This window comes from Ailuropoda melanoleuca, chromosome 10 (assembly GCF_002007445.2).
Source record: "Ailuropoda melanoleuca isolate Jingjing chromosome 10, ASM200744v2, whole genome shotgun sequence".
In the NCBI taxonomy this organism is placed as follows: domain Eukaryota; kingdom Metazoa; phylum Chordata; class Mammalia; order Carnivora; family Ursidae; genus Ailuropoda; species Ailuropoda melanoleuca.
The window spans coordinates 61,168,552-61,187,149 of NC_048227.1; the positions used below are offsets into that span (position 1 = coordinate 61,168,552).

General features: G+C 43.4%; 1 protein-coding gene and 1 long non-coding RNA gene across 8 annotated transcripts in view; one reads left to right on the top strand and one right to left on the bottom strand.

The window, feature by feature from the left end:
- Positions 1-16,615, top strand: part of LOC117803960 — a 20,417-nt gene extending 3,802 nt beyond the window's left edge. The window contains exons 2-5 of one of the 3 annotated variants that reach the window (XR_004628087.1): positions 4,533-4,640; positions 12,018-12,087; positions 14,521-14,599; positions 16,458-16,615. This is a non-coding gene — a long non-coding RNA (uncharacterized LOC117803960). Of the gene's footprint in view, positions 1-3,952; positions 4,641-12,017; positions 12,088-14,520; positions 14,600-16,457 lie in introns of those variants that run through there. The other 2 variants (XR_004628086.1, XR_004628085.1) reach the window with 2 other exon arrangements.
- The window catches only part of FYN (FYN proto-oncogene, Src family tyrosine kinase), a 189,683-nt gene that overhangs the window by 98,346 nt on the left and 72,739 nt on the right, over positions 1-18,598 (bottom strand). For all 5 annotated transcript variants that reach the window (XM_011222251.3, XM_011222248.3, XM_002917157.4 and 2 more), the window contains one exon: positions 16,402-16,471. The gene's annotated coding sequence lies outside the window, so the exon portion shown is untranslated. The remainder of the gene's footprint in view (positions 1-16,401; positions 16,472-18,598) is intronic.

Sequence of the window (18,598 nt, forward strand, 5' to 3'; positions counted from 1 at the left end):
GGGGGGGGGGGGGGGGGCAGGGAGTCGGAAGGAGCCTGGGCTGCAAGAGGTTTCCTATGGGAAGGGACCGGAAGTGCAGGCACCCGCACTCCTTAGTGTGCTGTAACTCAGCCTCGACAAAACTCCCAAGTGGCGATCTTACTTTCCCATGCTCAGGAATTTTCCCTGTGCCCCCACAGTCTGAAGGAGCCTCCTAAGGAGCAATTAATATAATTTTTTAAAAAGTCACAGCATCTTGGAGAACAGGAAGTCCATTTTTAGATGATGAGACTGAGGTGTACAGATGCAAAGAGACAAGATGAGGTCATACCACCAGCTAGTGGCAGGGATATGAGCTCCCATCTTAGACCTTACAACGTATCACACATGAGAGAAAAGGGAAACCAATGCTTAGTGACATTAGCTATGCTTAGTGATACTGTTAGGTGGCTTCACATACTTTTATCTGAGCTCCAACCTTACAATAATCCTATGAGCTGGGCTCAAAGAACTTAGGCACTTTTCCTCAAGTCTCACAGCCAGAAGTGGTGGAAGCTGGGGGTCCACATCCAGTCTGATTACAAAGCCTGTTCTTCCTTCTAGACAGGACTGCCTAAACATTTCAGGATGAAGGAAGCTGATGGAGTAGTTAGCTCAAGAGACCGGTGCCTTTTGAGGGCTTTAAATTCTGTTCAGGGCATAGTGAAAGGATAATAGCATAATGGTATGAACATCAGTAAGTCACATGGGCTCCAAGACTCAATCAGAATTTTGGGAATCAATGGGAAAGGTGGTGCCTAGAAACTTCTTGGGTTTCCTCGTGTGACCATAGTTTTGTAATCTGTGGGGACCCTGGAGGACTCTGGAGAGGTGGCTTTCCTATCTCTAAGCAGCCTCCTCCTGCAGAGCAGGGTAAAGCTAGAAGAGTAGGTTGGGTAAAGCCAATGGCAACCATGCTTGGGCTGCTAGGACCCATGGGGCTCTCTGCAGGAGTGGGACGGGGCCTGTTGGCTATACCTTCAGCAATGAAATGCCCTCAGGAAGCCCTTGAACAGAGTATATTTGCCTCCAACCAACACTCTCAACAGAGCAGAGACTGCTCAGCAGTTCCTGGACAGGTCAGGTCACCATCAACGCAGGGCCTGTGTTACACAATGGAATGCTTTGGGTAACTCTGTTTTTGATGTAGTATAAAAGAAATGGACTATGTCCTTCCATGAGAAGGAACGGCTTCAACATGTAGGTTGTATGTATGTAAAATGTTCCTTTGGGTAAATGATGGAATCCCACCCAAGTGGCCAGAACTGGAAAAGAGAACTATCACTATATCCAGCTCTAGCCTTCCACGAGCAGCAACAGCGACAAGGCTTCCAAGATGTCAGCTCACAGGCACCACTCCTGGGAGGCTCTGTTTCTGCATGGGTTTTCTGAGTTCTCTTGGACCTTGCCAATGTCAATTAGGTACACCTCCAAGTGATTTCTATCCCTGGCCTGACATTTCTAAAATTAAAATTCAACCAAGTCTAAAATCTGTTTCTTTGCAGCAGACATGAATACGACGGGTAACTGAAAATAGCTTGTGTGTTTTGTCCACTGCTTGATGGCTAAGACAAAGTTTGCTTCTGTTGGAATTCCCCTCCATCAACATTTTATTGCAAAAAACTTCAAATACATAGTTTTAATAGTTTTACATTGAATATCTGCCTAGTTCTGACATTAACATTATACCATATTTAACATATAGCTACCCATCTCCCCATACTGTAAAACTTTTGTATCAGCACATTTAATAATTTTACATTTGAACATCCACCTAGCTTCTAACATTAACATGATACCATATTTATCACATAGTGATCCATCTACCCCAACTGTAAAACTTATCCATGCATTTTTTATGGTCTTTATTCTCCTAAGGTGCAGCGTGGGGGAAAGCATGGCTTTCAGACCCCTCTGGCAGTGAATCCCTGCTTGAGCACTTACTAGCTGGGAGACTGCACACGTGTATGATTTCTTAGTGCTTCAGTTTCCATAGTTACAAAATGTCGGGGACAATGCCTAGGGGTGTTGTGAGGATTAAAATGCCATATGGTGGGGGAAGCACCTATAAGGACATTGAACCACGTTTTAGTTCATGCACAATGCATGAGCATGACATGCTCTCTCTCTCTTTTCTGTGAAACAAAATTGCAGAGTCAAAACACAGTAATAATAATCCAGGCACAGATGAAACGAGAATGGCAGAATGTGGGTAACTGTGGGAGTTGGGTGAAAGATTCATGGGGGGTTGGCCCATTATGCTACACTGTTTACTTTCTATCAATTTGAAAATTTCCATAATAGGACAAAATATTTAAAAGAATGAATTCATCACTGGATTTTGTTAAGAAAAAGAAAGGAATCCTATATTTGAAAAATTTAATAAGAAACCTTTGAGGAAGTAATAAGATAAATGATGACATGGCGGTTCACAGTACAGGTTTAGGGAGGCCCTGGGTCATCTCACTCTCACGGGTGGGAGGGGAAGTGGAAGCAAAGGGCTTAGGGACTTTGTAGACACTCCCCAGGTTACTTGGTTCACTAGTGGGTGAGAACCTTTGTCCTGGCAGAAAAGTGTGAAACCACACTTTCCAGCATATTAACTGTGAGAATAAATACTTTGCATAATGCAAAACTTGTCCCTCCAGCTAATGTGCAGGCGATGGCAGCGTGAGCAGCCTCTGATTTAGCAGAATAAAGACTATTTGTGACCGAACAGCTTCCCTCTGTAAGTCAGGGATGGGTTAACGAAAGACCCGATTAGACTGCATTCTCCACATTGCTTATCAACGGTCTAAACTGATAGAGCTAAGGAGTTCCTTAGCCACTTTCAGAATCGGGGACCGGGAGAAACCTGGAGGAAAAAAAACACACCCGTGGACAATGTTTAGCAGAGAAGTAAAATGAAAGACTTCATTTCTTTCTTTTAAAACAAAAATGTCACCCTCCTGTTCTCAGACCCTGGTTCCTTCCCTTCCCTACTGTGGATCATTCTCTCTTTCCCCTTCACTGGCAGCCAGGGACAACGAGGGGCTGTGAGGGGACTGCTCTGCTTGGGGAGACGGTGGGTGCCTCTGGGAGCCCTCTCAGTGGCAGCAGAAGCAGGGTCTTTGAGGCGTGAGGGCAGCTCTACTGGACCGGCCGGGCAGGGCTTCCACAGGTGAGCGACAAAGCCATCTGCTGCTCCGTGGGCTTTCGGCATGAGGGCTGCAAAGAAGCAAGCTAGTAACAGAGCACACGGGGCGGGGCACGGGCACACACACGAGCACAAACGTACACACACACTCCCTCAGAGGAGCTGGCACTATTTTTATACCCATGTGTTAAAGACTGAACAGTGTCTCCCCAATATTCATATACTGAAGCTCTAAACCCCACTATCATTATATTCAGAGACAGATCTTTTAAGGAGGTAATTTAGGTTCACTGAGGCCATAGGCTAGGGCTCTAGTCCAAGAGGTCTTCTGTTCTCACAAGAGGAAGCAATACCAGGGATGTGTCTGTACAGAGAGGCCACGTGAGGACACAGTGAGAAGGTGGCTATCCGTGGGCCTCCTTGCAGAGAAAAGAGGCTCCACCGGGAGAGGACTCTGTGAGCACCTGTGCTGAGAGAGACACAGTGTTGGATGAAGAGGTGAATTTTCCAGCCTGAGGGAGTGGGAAGAAGGGGCATTTAAGATAAGCCTTGCAGCAGACTCTAAGAGATGGGAGGAAGGCATCCTGGAGGAGGAGATGAGGGCCGAGGCCCACTGAGGGCACAGATGACTATGGAGCCTTAAGGTCAGATGTGGTAGAAAGGTAGGTCAGACAGAGGGATGGTGAAGGGCCCTGAACATCAGGTTACAGCGTTTCTTTCTCAGAGGCTATTGGGAACCCTGAAAAGTTTTTAAACAGGAGGATGACAGGAATTGATATATCTGCTAACAAGGGCAAAACAAAGAGGCCTGCCATGGAATAAGAATTTAATAGTGCTAGGCACTACATTAGCACCGCATCTTATCTCCCGTGATTCTCAACTCCCACTTTGGGAAGTAAAGGAACGTTCACAGAGGTGAAGTGACTTGCCCAAGACCCCACAGCTGGCTTGCAGTGAGGAGCTCAGATTTCAATCCTATGTCCAGCACCAAAGCGAATGGCCTGTCCATCCTGCCATTTAAAACCCTAAACTCAGTTCCCGTGGCTTCATCTACTTTCCCTGCCACCAGAATGGCTATTTAATGGAACAGAAACTGGAATGCACATTTTATTTAGGCTTGGGAAGCAGGCAGAACAGAAAAACCTTCTACTGCACAGGGCACCTCCGGAAATCTCATTCAGTCTCTAAAAGAAGCAGTATGTGAGCTGGTTCTTGTCCTGGCACATCACAACTAAAAGTTAGAAATGTTCCTGTGATGTTCAGTGGTACTGAAGTAACCAACAACGGTAATTTGCATATAAGCTGCAAAAATGTGTAGGGAGAGCAGTTGTCCCAGGTGAGCTGACACCCTGCATTGACTATATTTTTTTCAATGCAGTGTCAACGACTACTCTCAAATACTCTTTGCCCCCCAACTCCTGAAAGAGCATCCACCACCCAGGAAAACACAGGGTTGTGTCCCGGATCTGCTGGAAGGACAGCCTTGGTAAGGGATGCCATGATCATTTCTTTCTGGCTCCGTTGCTAATCCAAAACCTCAGATATATTTAAAAGTGAAAAAGAATAAAAAACTGGGTTAGAAAGAAGAATTAATGTTCCTTAAATATAAAAATCAAATCATACCATGACACATACCATCAGGAACCACTTAAATGCACACTCCTTCAAGGGCAAACATTTTTAGTATTTAGGAAGCAATACTTACAGAGGTAACTTGGGTGCTATTTTGAAAATTACACACTACTATTATTACCCTAAGACTCAGTTGTGTACAAGAGTTTGTCAGGGGCAAGGCAAACTCCTGAAAGGATCAATTCAATCCAGCACATCTACCGTGCTGCCTACCTACTGTGTTAGGCACTGTGACTGGATAGATTGGGAGAAACAAGCTGAAGAGTATGAAAGGTTGTGGAAATCACTTGAAAAACAATTGATGCCATAACGACTTTTTTTTTTTTTTAACTTTGGAACCAAATTTTGAGAGCCATTCCTTTGAAAAACAGGCATAATATTTTCCACTTCCCTGCCTAATCATGCTGCAGGACACATGTTCTGTGGCTTCTCTATGAAATTTTCCTAACACTGTCTACCCCATTCCATCTTCAAGAAGACAGTGGGGTAGAACTGGGAATGTGTGTGTGTGTGTGTCTGTTGGGGGTCTTTTCCTTTTTGCTCCACAGATGTATTCATATTACGCTTTGCGTTTTGCATCCTAGCTGGTGGACATTGGTCTCACCCATAAAACAAAACCTTTGTCATGTACTGTGTCTCAATGTACCCCTGTTTTCCCAAGGCAGGAACAATGCCTAGCTCTGCTCCTTAAATGTTTACTGAATGAACGAATGCTTGTTTTGACTGTGAGCTTTATCTCAGAGTTGAGTGTGGTAGTCAGAATATTCTCCATGGTGGGTGTCAAAAATTTCAAAAATTTCAATGCATGCATATAAATATATTTCAGGATATTAAGTTTGTTAAGGTATAATTTACACAGTGTAAGGCTGTCCCTGAATTTTGACAAATGGACACAACTGAGTAAGAGCGGGTGGTTCTTAATACACTTGCTTGGGTCCTGTCTCCAGAGCTGCTGAGGCCTGGGGCCAGGGTTTTAACATCTCCTCAGCTGGTCCAGATAAGAATCCTTGAGGTGGATGATGCTCTGCCACTCTACTCTAGATTTCCTTTCCTTTCCTCAGTCCCTCATCCATCGCTCTGTCAGTCAGTATTAATACTGAAGATGAAACTGAAATATTTCCACTCAGCACCACACTGGAAGCAAACCTAGTAACTCAGCCACTTGCCTGGAGTCAACCATGATTTCTGGTTGTATAGCAGAAATACAGCTAATAAATGATACTTTGAAATGAATATGAGATAGCCACTCAAAAAAATAAAAATGCCTTTGAATCAGAGTGAAGAAAAGAGCTGTGATTTAAATGGGGATGGAGTATTGATGTAGGGAAGCGGGGTGAGAGTAGAAAACTGCCCTTACAAAACACATTGTTTTGATTCCAAATGCAACCTTACACTTAAAGATTCAGGGGCTCTGTGAGTAAGAGAGACTGACACAAGGTCAAAACCTAAGGAACACACCACTGAAAGAAAATAGGGGAAATTCATTTCTCTGGTTTGATGGTGTCATCCTTCAATGACTGGAAGGGGCCAAAGGATAAGGGGAAAAAGGCATTATCTTCTCTATCCTTCATTTAACTGAGAATGTTGCAAGAAGATGTGGAGTCTGGCCTCTGATTAAGAATATGGGACAATCTTTATCCTATTCAAATTTCTATTTTTACAAATCACTGTTTCCATTTGGGTGAAGTCCATCATAACAAATTTCAGGGGCCTGTCACCCTTCTTCTGTCATCCCCCCCGCCCCCCACCCCAGGGTTGTATTATAATCTAATACTTCGAGTGATAGGGTCAATGGCCAGGAGACTTGACATTTAGTGGAAATGGAATCTGACCTTTACTAATGTTTCATTGTGAATAATGTTCTTGGTTTCATTGTGAATAATGCTCAAAATGGGACTGATGTATTGACTAGTATTTGACTAATTAAAAAAAAAAAGAAGAAACCATCATTAATTAAAACAGAGGTATACTTGGTGTAAAAATGGTTAAAAAATGTATAATGCTAACTTGTTCGGCTGAGGTCCTGGGAGACTATGAGTCTGCATGTATTTTAAGAATCCATTGATTAGATTGGGTCTTTCAGAAAGGGTGAATAAAAAAAAAAATCCCCCTGGTTTTGCAAAATGCCATTGAGTTACCCCCTCAGAGAAAGGAAATCATGGAAACTGCTGTGGAGACATTTGGAAATATGCTTCACACTATCATTTACAAGGCAGGGTATGTGGGTCTCACCAGCTGCCAGGATGGGTAGAAAACTGCTGAGCTAGCCGTTATGGTCAAACCTAGCATCTCCCTGTAATTAAACTTAGCTGGGGAAAAAGTGGCACACACAGTATAGAAATATGTGGCCTCAGACTGAGGGGAGGATAAGAAAGCTGATTAAGTTTCTCTCAAGAGATTCAATTAAAAAAATCTCGCTGGGTGTGGCCCTGGACTGCTCTGCTGCCCATAGAAGTAGCTGTGAGCCACACTGAGCGCTCGAAATGCGGCTTGTCTAAATTGAGATGTGCTGTTGTGTTAAATACACACTGAGTTTCTAAGACTTAGTACACAAATATTTCCATAATTTTTAATACTGATTGATGATATAATAGTTTAGATACATCTTAACCTAACGTATATTATTATCATGTCACCTATTTCTTTCTACTTTAACATGGCTACTGGCAAATTTTAAGTTATACATGCTCTTTGCCTACTATTTCTATTGGACAGCATGGATTTAGACCTTTATTTCTTCACTTGTTAAATGTTCCTGGTGGAGGGAAGTTGGGTCACGGAGGGTTAGCATGGGAAGAAACACTGTGTGTTTCTGTGTGATGACTGTCATGCCAGGCTGAAGCATTACAGTTAGTACTTGCTGACTGAAAACTTTAACTTCAGGACGTGTGAGGAGGAATCACAAGAGACCCAAGCTAATTAGGTCTGACGTAGGCCGACTCAATCTGCGGTGCCTTAGGTTGTTAATCTGTAAAATGGGAGGGCAGGACTAAATTCCTGCGGGATGATGTAAGACCGGAGGGGGGGCCTCTACCTGCAATTGTGTCCCCTCACTCCAAACTCAAGGATAACTTCCGCTACAAATGATTAGAGTTAACTAATCGGTCCTTGGCCTTGGCCAACAGTGACGACTGAGGCCCGTTCTGAGGAGCAGTGCTATTCATCTGTGTCAGCTCTGCTTCAGTTCTCATGGGAACAACACACAGTTCCTTCTGTGACGTGTTACTGTAGTTAAATACACACAAAGAACGAGGAGCGCGGGGCGGCTAAAACAGACAGGCTTTATCTCCCTGGTAAGGACTCGGAGAACAATTTTAATAATTTTTTTGAAGATTTTATTTATTTGTTTGAGAAAGAGAGAGTGGGAGAGAGAAAGAGCATGAGCAGGGAGGAGAGGCAGAGGGAGAGACAGAGGGAGAGGCAGTCTCCTCGCTGAGCAGGGAGCCCGACACGGGGCTTGATCCCAGGACCCTGAGATCATGACCGGAGCTGAAGGCAGACGCTTAACCGACTGAGCCACCCAGGGGTCCCTCAGAGAACAATTTTAAACAGAAAAATCCTACAGATGATATTCAGAGGGAAATGTACTTGTTTTCACTCAAAGCCACAGATGAAATATCTACTACTGTGCTATTAACCTACTAATTAAGAAATCCAAGATTTTATAATAATATATCAGTTAAAGAATACTTCTATAAAACCCAACTTTCCCCCTCTTCAAAAACCAAACACTCCTCAAATCAAATTTCAAGAACATGAATCTCTGTTTAAAAGAGTATGTTAAACACAAGCTCAGAATTCCATTTCCAAACAAAGCCTTGGCTGACTTGAGGGGCTTCAGCCGGCCGCAGTGCAGGTGCTGAAACCTGGCTATTCTGCTGATGAGTGTCAGAATATATAAAAGAGCCACCAACATGGAAAACGTGGGAGGGTTAAAATACAGATAGAGATTTCTGACAGCACTGGGCCCCCCGCTGTCTGAGATACAGGAGCATGTGCACTTTTTAGGTGTGTGTGGCTCATGTTTCTCCAGCTGCACAGCCCCCTCCTGGCTGACGTGGCCTTGTTTCACAGACCTACCCGGTCAGGTAGGCATTTGTCTATGGCAAGAACTGTAGGTGCCAGACAGGGACAGGGTTGGGGATCAGAGGGAACACAGCAAAGTGGAAAATCCCTGATGCTAAGCCTGACAGATCCTGCTTGATCTCAGCTCCACCAGATAGCCTGAGCCATTGTGTGGGGAAAAAAGTGAAAGAAGTTCTACAGTTAAGGAGCCAAGTGGTACCCTGGCAGGTAGTAAATAGCTTTGTTAAAGTTACTCCTTCTTCTCCCAAAGACAAGAAAGAAATGTGGTTAGCATCACAGCAAAATCTCGCTGACCACGAGGGAAGTGGCTAATTCTTCACTGTAAAATATGAAGGCCTAGATCATTCACTATAAAGAACTGAGGAAGAGAAAGCAAAGGGTAAAAAATATCAGACACTACCCCAATGTAATAAGTGATCCAGGTGAGGATTATCCATTGATACTCAAAGCACTGGATGAAAGGTAGGTGGGTGACAGGATGTTCACAAAGGATCCACGGGGCAGTCCGCGGAGGCCTTACTGACTCAGGGTATATCTGGACACAGGTGAGGTCTGGTGACCGCCCTGCTCAAGAGAGTAAACTGAGCTCTGTGGATGGAGGCACAAGTTGACAGCGTCTGCCTGTTGTGATGTAATATTGAGCATGCATTACCACCTATGAAGTATCCTGGGCAAAAAGATGTTCAACCCGCATCTAATACCAAGCCTCTAAATCTAACAATTTTCAGGAAGAGAGAAGGAACAAGTTGACCAACACTATGAAGAAAACAGGCAAGGCCGGAGTGCAGGACATTCTATACCACAGGCAGCCTGGACAATGGGGGAAGTCTGATTAGGGACTGGATGCTAGACAATATCACGAATTACTGTAAATTTCTTAGGTATAAAAGCGTTGTGGTTATGTAGAAGAATCCCATATTCTCAGGAGATACAAGATGAAATATTTAGAGGTAAAGTGTCAAGATGTTTGCAACTTTCGAATATGGTACAGCAAAAATTTATATAATGTATGCCATATAGTTACACATAATACATATAAATATATATGTATAAATAATTGGAAGGACTAAAGGAAAGCACATATGGCAAATTCAGAACAATTGGTGAACCTAGGTAGAGGACATACAGGTGTTGGTTTTACGATTCTCCCAAATTCGTGCCTTTGTTCAGAATAAAAAATTGGGAAAGAAACTGGGAGAGAGAGAAAAAAAATAATAAGAAAGAAAAAATCATATAATATCACTACCTCCTCTTTTCATAATCCCCTCGACATTTATATTCAGGTCAGCTTCACTGCATGCCTTTTCATTCAATATGGTTACATTTTTTACCACTTTAATAGATTCCATGTGTGCTCATTCAAACTGATGTAGCCACTGTTTCGGCTTTGTTGGCTGACATCAAAATCAAACTTTAAACAAAGCTCCAATAGCAGGCTCTAGAAGTGCACCAGGTAGGTATAAAGCCTAAGATATCATATCAAAAACTCCTGAAATTGACACCTAATTCCCTATCTGGATGGAGCATTCTTTTGGGCTTTGATCTTTTTCAAAGATGGCACTCTTTCCATCTGTGCTAGGCACTGACAGAAGAATGACAGGTACAGGGTGCTGGTCAACCCAGGCCACTGAGGTTTCATAAAGGCTCTTTCCACATAGAGCATGCTGTGCCTGCATTCCAGTACAGAGTAGCGACGGCACAACCCAAAGAACAATCACTCGGAATTCAATCTTTAATGCAGTGAGGGCTCCCAGTGAAGCAGGAATTCATTCTGTGATGCCTTTAGCGTGGAGAGGGCCATAAAGGACCTGCATTCAGACAGCAGAGATAGAAGCCCGGTTCGACTGCACAAGTTAGCTGAAAAACTTCAGAGCAGTGTTACTGAGTGGGGGTGCAATGAACACTGTGCCGGGGACAATTCTTCACTGGGCAGGACTGTCGGAGACGCTGTAGGACATTTACCAACCCTACCTGACTTCCCGCATCACCTGCATGCCAACACCGCCTCCAGTCTTTGAGAGGAGGACGACATACCCCCATAGCTTCCAAATGCCTCCTAAGACATAGGCTAAATTCTCAGAGTCGCAGATTTTATCTGGGGATAATACCTGTTCCACCACCCAAAAGGTAAGATTTGGGAGGAGCACATATGCTGCAGCTCCTTATAAACTTACACCAGCTATACAAATGATATCACGATACCCATTTGCACAAGCAGCCGTACCAGTTAGCGGCAGCGCTATAGAGTTGGTCCAAATACCTGTATCCCAGGTGGATTTATTATCCAGTGTTAGCTATCCAGCATGTACTAGAATATGCAACAGTTACTTATTCTGAAAATGTTTTCCCTTTGTAAGTGGGAAATGCTGCTTTCAGGGCACCCATACTGCAGTGTCAATTTTCGAGGGAGGGCTGACAGCAGATCTACGGGCTACTGGAGCAGACAAGAAGGACGGCAGTCTCAAAGTAGCTTCAAAGATTCTGGCTTAGGATGGCACCCACACTAACCTGGAATGAGAAGGACGCTTCTCTTAGTGAGCAAGGAATAACCTCAAGGATCAAGAGAAGGAGGTAACAAAATATGGGGCTCTACCCTCCCACGCACAGCTGAGCAAGGAGCAACATGCGTAGTTCTGAGCTTCCAAAGGCTGATCCGTTCTCTGCATTTTTCAGCTATGCTTATGGAAGGGAATCTCAGAGGCTGGGCAGGGCTGCGTATTAGTGTGCACAAGAGCCCCCTGGAGAGTGGCATGAAGAACACACCTGCCACACGGGTTTGGATTCTATCCATCTGCACTGGACCCAGGGACCTGCACTCTTAAATCATCTCTCTGGGTGATTCAGAAGCAGGCTCCAGACTGCCTCTGGCAGAACAGGGACACCTCTCCAGAGACTTCTACAGTTAGGAGGCTTTGCCTTCAACTCTCCCTCATGGAGCATTCTTGCTCTCATTTTATTGTTTTCGTGACTTAGAATTTAGGTAAAAGTGCTTCTCTACCCTCAGATGTGGCTGGTTTATTGGGTTAAAAAATTATTCTTCCTCGACCTCTGTTCCTCCTCCCCACCCATCTACCACACACATTGTGTAAGTGAAAAGTTGATTTTATTTTGTTGATCTAATTTCTCCTTTATCATTTGCTTTCAGATGAAGACTAGGAAATGCTGACTGGGCAGAAAGTTCCAACACTTCCTTTGAGGAAGGCCAAAGGACTGAGGTATTAACAGGCAAGTGACAGAGGCCACCAAAGGCAGAGCTGGGGAAAGGCACGAGTCTTGAAGAGCAAATGTGCAAATGGATACCCACTCTAGGTCGTTAGCTGTGGTAAAAGGGCACTGAGGTGGCCCCCAAGAATTCCCAGGGGGTCACAGAGGCAGTGCCGGCAAATTAGGTGGCTATACAGGTGTAGCTTTTCTATCATTTCTTACATTAAAATACTCAGCATCAACATGGCTCTTACAGTCTCACCCGATGCTGCTTACTATTCAGCAGTGGTACATTCCTCCAAATTCTATTCATCTTGAAAACAGCAGACTGGTAATGTAAAGTCCCTAAATCTCTGGACTTGGCCATCTGAAATGAGATCTTTTATCCTTTTTTTCTCCGAGTTTCCAGAATGCATTTTCATAGCACACTCACAAAGGGAAAGATTATCAGAAAAAGAAAAATGGAGGGTAGGAAAGTCGAAAGAATATTATACCAAAGGTTTTGGTAGGAAAATATTTATGTCCACAAGCACAAGCCACACCCTTTCTGGGAAGATATTACTAGCTTTGAAGCTGGGTTAGTGGATCCCAAAATATACCTCACAAAAAGCACAGTTACCCTCCCAAAATAAGCCCTATAATTAAAGTCTTTTCAAGTGGATTGTCCTATATCACAACTTGACATATGTTGCTTTAATCTCCCTGCTTCAGCAAATGTAGCCATCTTGGGCTACCAAAAGCTCCCAACAACTCACATTTAAACCAGACTGTGGTGTCACTGAGAAATTGATGCAAATAAACAGCCCTGTGTACCAAAATACCCAATCTCAATCATCTGTAATGAGATCCCTCTCCTCCCTAAGCACATTTTCATCACACCAGAATCGCTGCCCTTGATTCAAAGGGAAGGACTAGCCCAGATTGAAATACCATTTCATCTCAGAGACCATCTAGAGGCAGGCACTTCTGAGGAAGCTGGGGCTGAAATTAAAATAGGAGATAATCTCCTTTGTGTGACTGCGGGGATCATGTTGTATGAGTCTCACTTTTAGTTGACAGTCATCACTATAAGCCTTCAGATGCCCATCTGTCTGTCTGAATTCATTTAAGTCAGTTCTTGCTTGGAGTTAGGGGTAGTGTAAGAGAGAGAGTCTCTTACAAGACCTTTCGGCCCTATGACTCTCTGACCAAACTTCTTTAAGTTTTCTAGTTATATAGTTACATATAATTAAATGTCAAAATATTTAAAATTTTAAACTTTCAAAATAATAAGTACTTTGGACATTTAAATCTTTTTTATTACTTCCATATCAGGTTTCTCGGTCGCAGCATCATTGACACGTTGGGCCTGATCACTGTGAGTGGGGTGCTGTCCTGTGCACTGCAGGACAGTCAGCAGCACCCATGGCCCCCACCCACTAGATGTCAGTACACACGTCCTCCCACCCCCAGCTGTGACAACAAAAAATGTCTGCAAACATCGCCAAATGTCCTTTGGGAGAACAAAATTAACCTGTGTTGAGAATCACAGGCCTCTCTATGTATTTATATATCTCCCTGTGGCATGGCCGGGGGGAGATCTAGATTTTTTCAAAGCACTCATAAATTTTTGTTTTAAGAATTTCAAACGTCCTATGCTTCATAATGAAGAACCAGGATCTGTGATACAGTGCTACCTTGAAAGATTTATAAACAGTACTACTGCTGTCTTAATGGGTGGCAAGGCCTGGCCTCATTTCAGTCAGGACGCTTAAGAGAGGATGGATTGCTGTCACTCTATCTCTTAGAGGGCTATCCTCCCTACTGTGAGGAGTTCCATCCTTGGAACACTACTGTTCAGAAATCCTTCACAATCTATTACCAGGCACTCAGTACCGACTGCAAAGGAAGAGGACTAGGATTGTATCTATTGATATTGTCTACAGAAGCAACAGCCCTCTGTACTGGTCGTGGGCCAGATCACCTCAGGGGCAGCGTTTCTTTTTTTTTCTTTTCTTTTTTTTTTTTTAAAGATTTTTTTTAAATTTCTTTATTTGACAGAGATAGAGACAGCCAGTGAGAGAGGGGGACACAAGCAGGGGGAGTGGGAAAGGAAGAAGCAGGCTCATAGAGGAAGAGCCTGATGTGGGGCTTGATCCCATAACGCCGGGATCACGCCCTGAGCCGAAGGCAGACGCTTAACCGCTGTGCCACCCAGGCGCCCCAGGGGCAGCGTTTCTAATGCTGGAGAGGCAGGGTGGGGAGAGAGAGAGAAATAATATCAGGAGACAAACAGTACAAGGATGGAACATGGTTAAGTTCAGCCCAGAGAAGAGAAGATGAATGATGATGGAGAGGGTCTTCAAATACCCGAAGGGCCGGAGTGTGAGAGAGTGGGTAGACTTGTCTCTGTCTGTTTAGAAAGTGACTACAAGCACAGTTGGCTCAATAAGTACTTATCATAGGCCTTCTAGGTGCTAGGCACTGGGACCAGAGGAAGGAAGAAGACCAAGTTCCTGCCTCATGGAGTACATGCTGTTCAATGTAAGGACTAGATTGCTTTCCTTCCCTCTCTCCTTCCCTCCTTTCTTCCCTCTTTCTTTTTGACAATTTGAGGTAAATGTCCAGGTATTTGTCTAACTGATTGGGGTGTTTTTTTTTTTTCTATTTTAAAACTGAGGCTTAATTGACATAGAGCAAAATTCACCCTTTTATCATAGAGCTCTGTGAGTTTTCATGAAACAGACAGCTGAATAAATACCGCCACAAATCCAAGATTCAGAACAACTGTGTCACCCCCTAAACTTTTCCTGTGTCCCTTAATTTTTTTCTTTAATCAGAGCACCTTCTCTGTGCAGTAGCAAGCTCCTCATCTCTGAGAGAATAGGGACTCCTCTCTGTCACGGGTTCTGTAGAAGAGACCTTGTTTTAGGAAGTGGGAGAATGGGCCAGACAAACCTTGAGGCCATGTCCATCTCTTCGATTCCATGAAACTGGCGGGGTCCACCTAGGGACACCAATCTTAAACACCAGCCCATCTGCACTGAGTGACATGGCTGATTCTTTCCAACCACAGATAAAAGCCCTACCCCAAAGCCAAATTTTTTTAGTCAAATCTCAAAAATCTCAGCCCAATAACTGGATCTCTGAGAAGGGTACATAATAAGCACAGATGAAAAAAATCAAAAGAAAGGTTCGGAAATGAAAGCTTAAATATGGTAACTACTCCCGACTCCTCTTTTCCTTCTCGTTATTTTGATTCAAAGTAACATTAACTTCAAAACTGAACAAAACTTTAACAAATGTAACTGTACTTGTCTGCAAAGGTCACATGAAGAAAGTTAAATTGGCCAAGCTTGTCTAAGAATGGGTAGACAGGAGTGGAGAAGATGACAAAAGTCTTGGGGTTGCCACAGTGTGTTACGGAGTGGACTCTGCAGGACAGACTGCAGTGACCAGCTGTGACATCCTTTGTGACAGCAAATGTGGTGTGACCAACCCAACCCCAGTGGCACTCCTGCTGGGAGATATGTACACCTTTTGGTGATTTGATTTCAGTGGTAAATGTCCAGTTTCCAAATGAGGCTGTCCCGTTATCAAGAATAACTGCTTTATTGAGCACCTACTATGCCCCAGCACTGCCCAGCTCATTTTATTCTCACAACAACCATATGAGGTGGGTAACATTACAAGTCTTGTTTTACAGATGACGAAACTGAGGCTCAGAGAGTGGATATAACAACCAATTAGTGTAGAACTTAAATTTTACCTAGGCTGCCTGACCCTGAAGACCGTTCTTTTTACTACTGCTAGCCAGGTATTCTGGGTGGTTGTTGACTTCATGTTCTTGGTCTCTTGGGCCACTGTCATGCTGGGAATGGCTCCCCCACATGATGGGATTTTTGATTCCCTTCAGTTTCTCATCCCCCAAACAGCTGACTGCCCATTTCTCATTTCAACAGATAGGCCATGAGGATTTCTCTGCTGTGGAGACTTTTTGTTGTTGTTGTTATTTTATTGGTCTGCACTTTATTACTCTTATGTTCCAGGGGTTACCTAGACCATAAGCTAAACTGTCAAGGGTAGTCTTTACCCTGCATCCAGAAGCTTCCCTAAATCTAGACTTACTAAATCTTAGAAAACCCCGTATTTCTTAAAAACAACAGCAATAACAGGAAAAAAGTCATACTGTCAAAAGAACCAACTGGATGTCACAACTAATTATAAAATCCCATTTAGTCTATGTTTAGCGCAGATTTAAAAGATGCATGAAACAAGGCAATGGCTTCCCTTTTGGGCACCATTTTACAACAAAAGGTATTAGAAATAAATGCAGTAACACTTACCAAAATTTCCCCCAACTATCACAAACTTTATATACACCGCATGTCTTCTTCTACAGCTGCTGGACCGGTCCTGAAAAACAAACCGCCACAAAAGGAAAAATGCATCACTGAACAGAAGTCATTTACCCTTCTGGAAACCACGTAGGCTTCCTTGTTTGGGGCACTCATCCACGTACCAAACGCTTACTGTCAGATTCTTCTGTTTTTCACAAAGACGAAATCAATTTATAAATTAACAAATAAATAAAAATCTGGACAACGAAATAAACCAGAAACTATGCTCATACTTTATTTGAATTTTTAGCCCTTTAAAATAACTGAAGACAAAACAATGCAAAAATATCTAAAATTGAACTCATAAAAATATCCTCAAACCAATTCTTTTTCCTATTTCTTTCAATAACATACTCTCTCCTCCCTTGCTGGCTGTGAGACCCTCACAGGGTTTCGTTTCTAGACTTTCGTTTCTAGACTTCATTTTCTTATCTGCAAAATAGGGATTATTGCACTGACTTCCCAGGGTGGTTATGGAGATTAAATGAGATAAATTTAATGACATATAAATGTCACAGCACGGCTTAAAACAGCCTCTGGCACGCAGTAAACACCCAGTGCATGCAAGGAGCTATTATCTGTCTCCTAATCACTCAGGTCTGAAAACAAACATGGCCATCCTCACCTCCTCGGTAAACCAAGGTCCTAGGCTGCCCTTCTAGTCCTGTAGAACTCACCGCCTTCTCTCCAACTTATCATCACACCAGCTAGCATCGCTCCTTGCAGAAACCAGTTTCCCGGCCCCAGGGTTTCTTCCCTTCCAATCCTGCTCTTGTGGCTCTGCAAGGCATCCTTCCTAAATACAACTTCAAGCCTTGTGGAAACACCTTCCACTGCTTCCCGTGACCTACATTAGCCTGGGACTCCAGCTTCCCTCTGCTTTATCTCCACATCCTCCCACCAGAAGCTGTAGTGTCCAGTCACCTGTCCTGACTGAGCCCGTGGGCATGCCAGTTCCTTCCCCGTGTGTCTCTGTTTCACAACTGGTAGGAGGCCTAGCCATTTTCTAAGGAAGGGCCTCTTTGTCCTTTTTGTCCCGTAGCAGTCTAGAGACATGTTTCTCAGAATAATGTTTTAAATGCTTGAAATTAATGCATGAAATGAACAGGATTAAAAAGAAGTATATTGATATACAGTTATCAAAATATATAACAAAATTGTGATGTGTTTCTTTCCATATTTAAGTAAGTTCCAGCAAAAGTCTAAAAATTACTGTAATTTGAAGTACTGTTGAGCATAAATGATATTTTATGATATCTATAACCATAATGTAATATGAAAATACCCATAATTTCCATTGGTGACAAAGAACTAACGCTACTTCGTAATAGAAGGAAATACTAGATTTTGGTTAAGCGTTAGTGAAAATAATTTTTTTCCCATCCAAGTTCACAGAGCCCGGAATTCCATTCATGGACCCAGGTCATGAGCCCCTGCTTTTAGGCCTGGTTTAACTCTCTTCTTCTTGAACCTTTTTTTTTTTTTTTAAAGATTTTATTTATTTATTTGAGAGACAGAGAGCGTGAGCAAGGTGGAGGGGCAGCAGGAGAGAGAGGAGCAGGCTCCCCACTGAGCAGGGAGCCCGATGCAGGGCTCGATCCCAGGACCCTGAGATCATGACCTGAGCTGAAGTCAGATGCTTAACCGACTGAGCCACCCAGACACCCCTTCTTGAGCCCTTTCTACCTTGATTTTCCCAATGGCTATGATCTTACTCCTCTTTTTCTCTTTTCAAAAATTATGTTTTATTTGATATAGATACTTGAAATACCCTTACTGTATCCTACTTTTTAGGCTGTAAGGGAAGGCGCTGTTTTTTTATTCCTCCCATGGCTAATAGCCTTTTGCCTCACAGCACACACAGCCAGGAAGGCATGTGGCCAGCACTGTTTGAATCAATCACTGAGTCAAAGGACTTTCTTGCCTGCCCCACACAGATCAGCTGATGTGACTATTATTTCACCTCTCTTTGGCAGGTTCTGAGGTCCTAAATATGTATACAGGACCCCTAAACACTCCATATATAGAGTATAAATTACTGAAGTTTGGCAACAAAATGTTCTCCTCTTTTACTTCTCTTTAGAGTGTGGGTGCTCAGTCAGTGCTGCGGACTGACAGATCTCCCGGGAACAGACCAGTGGTC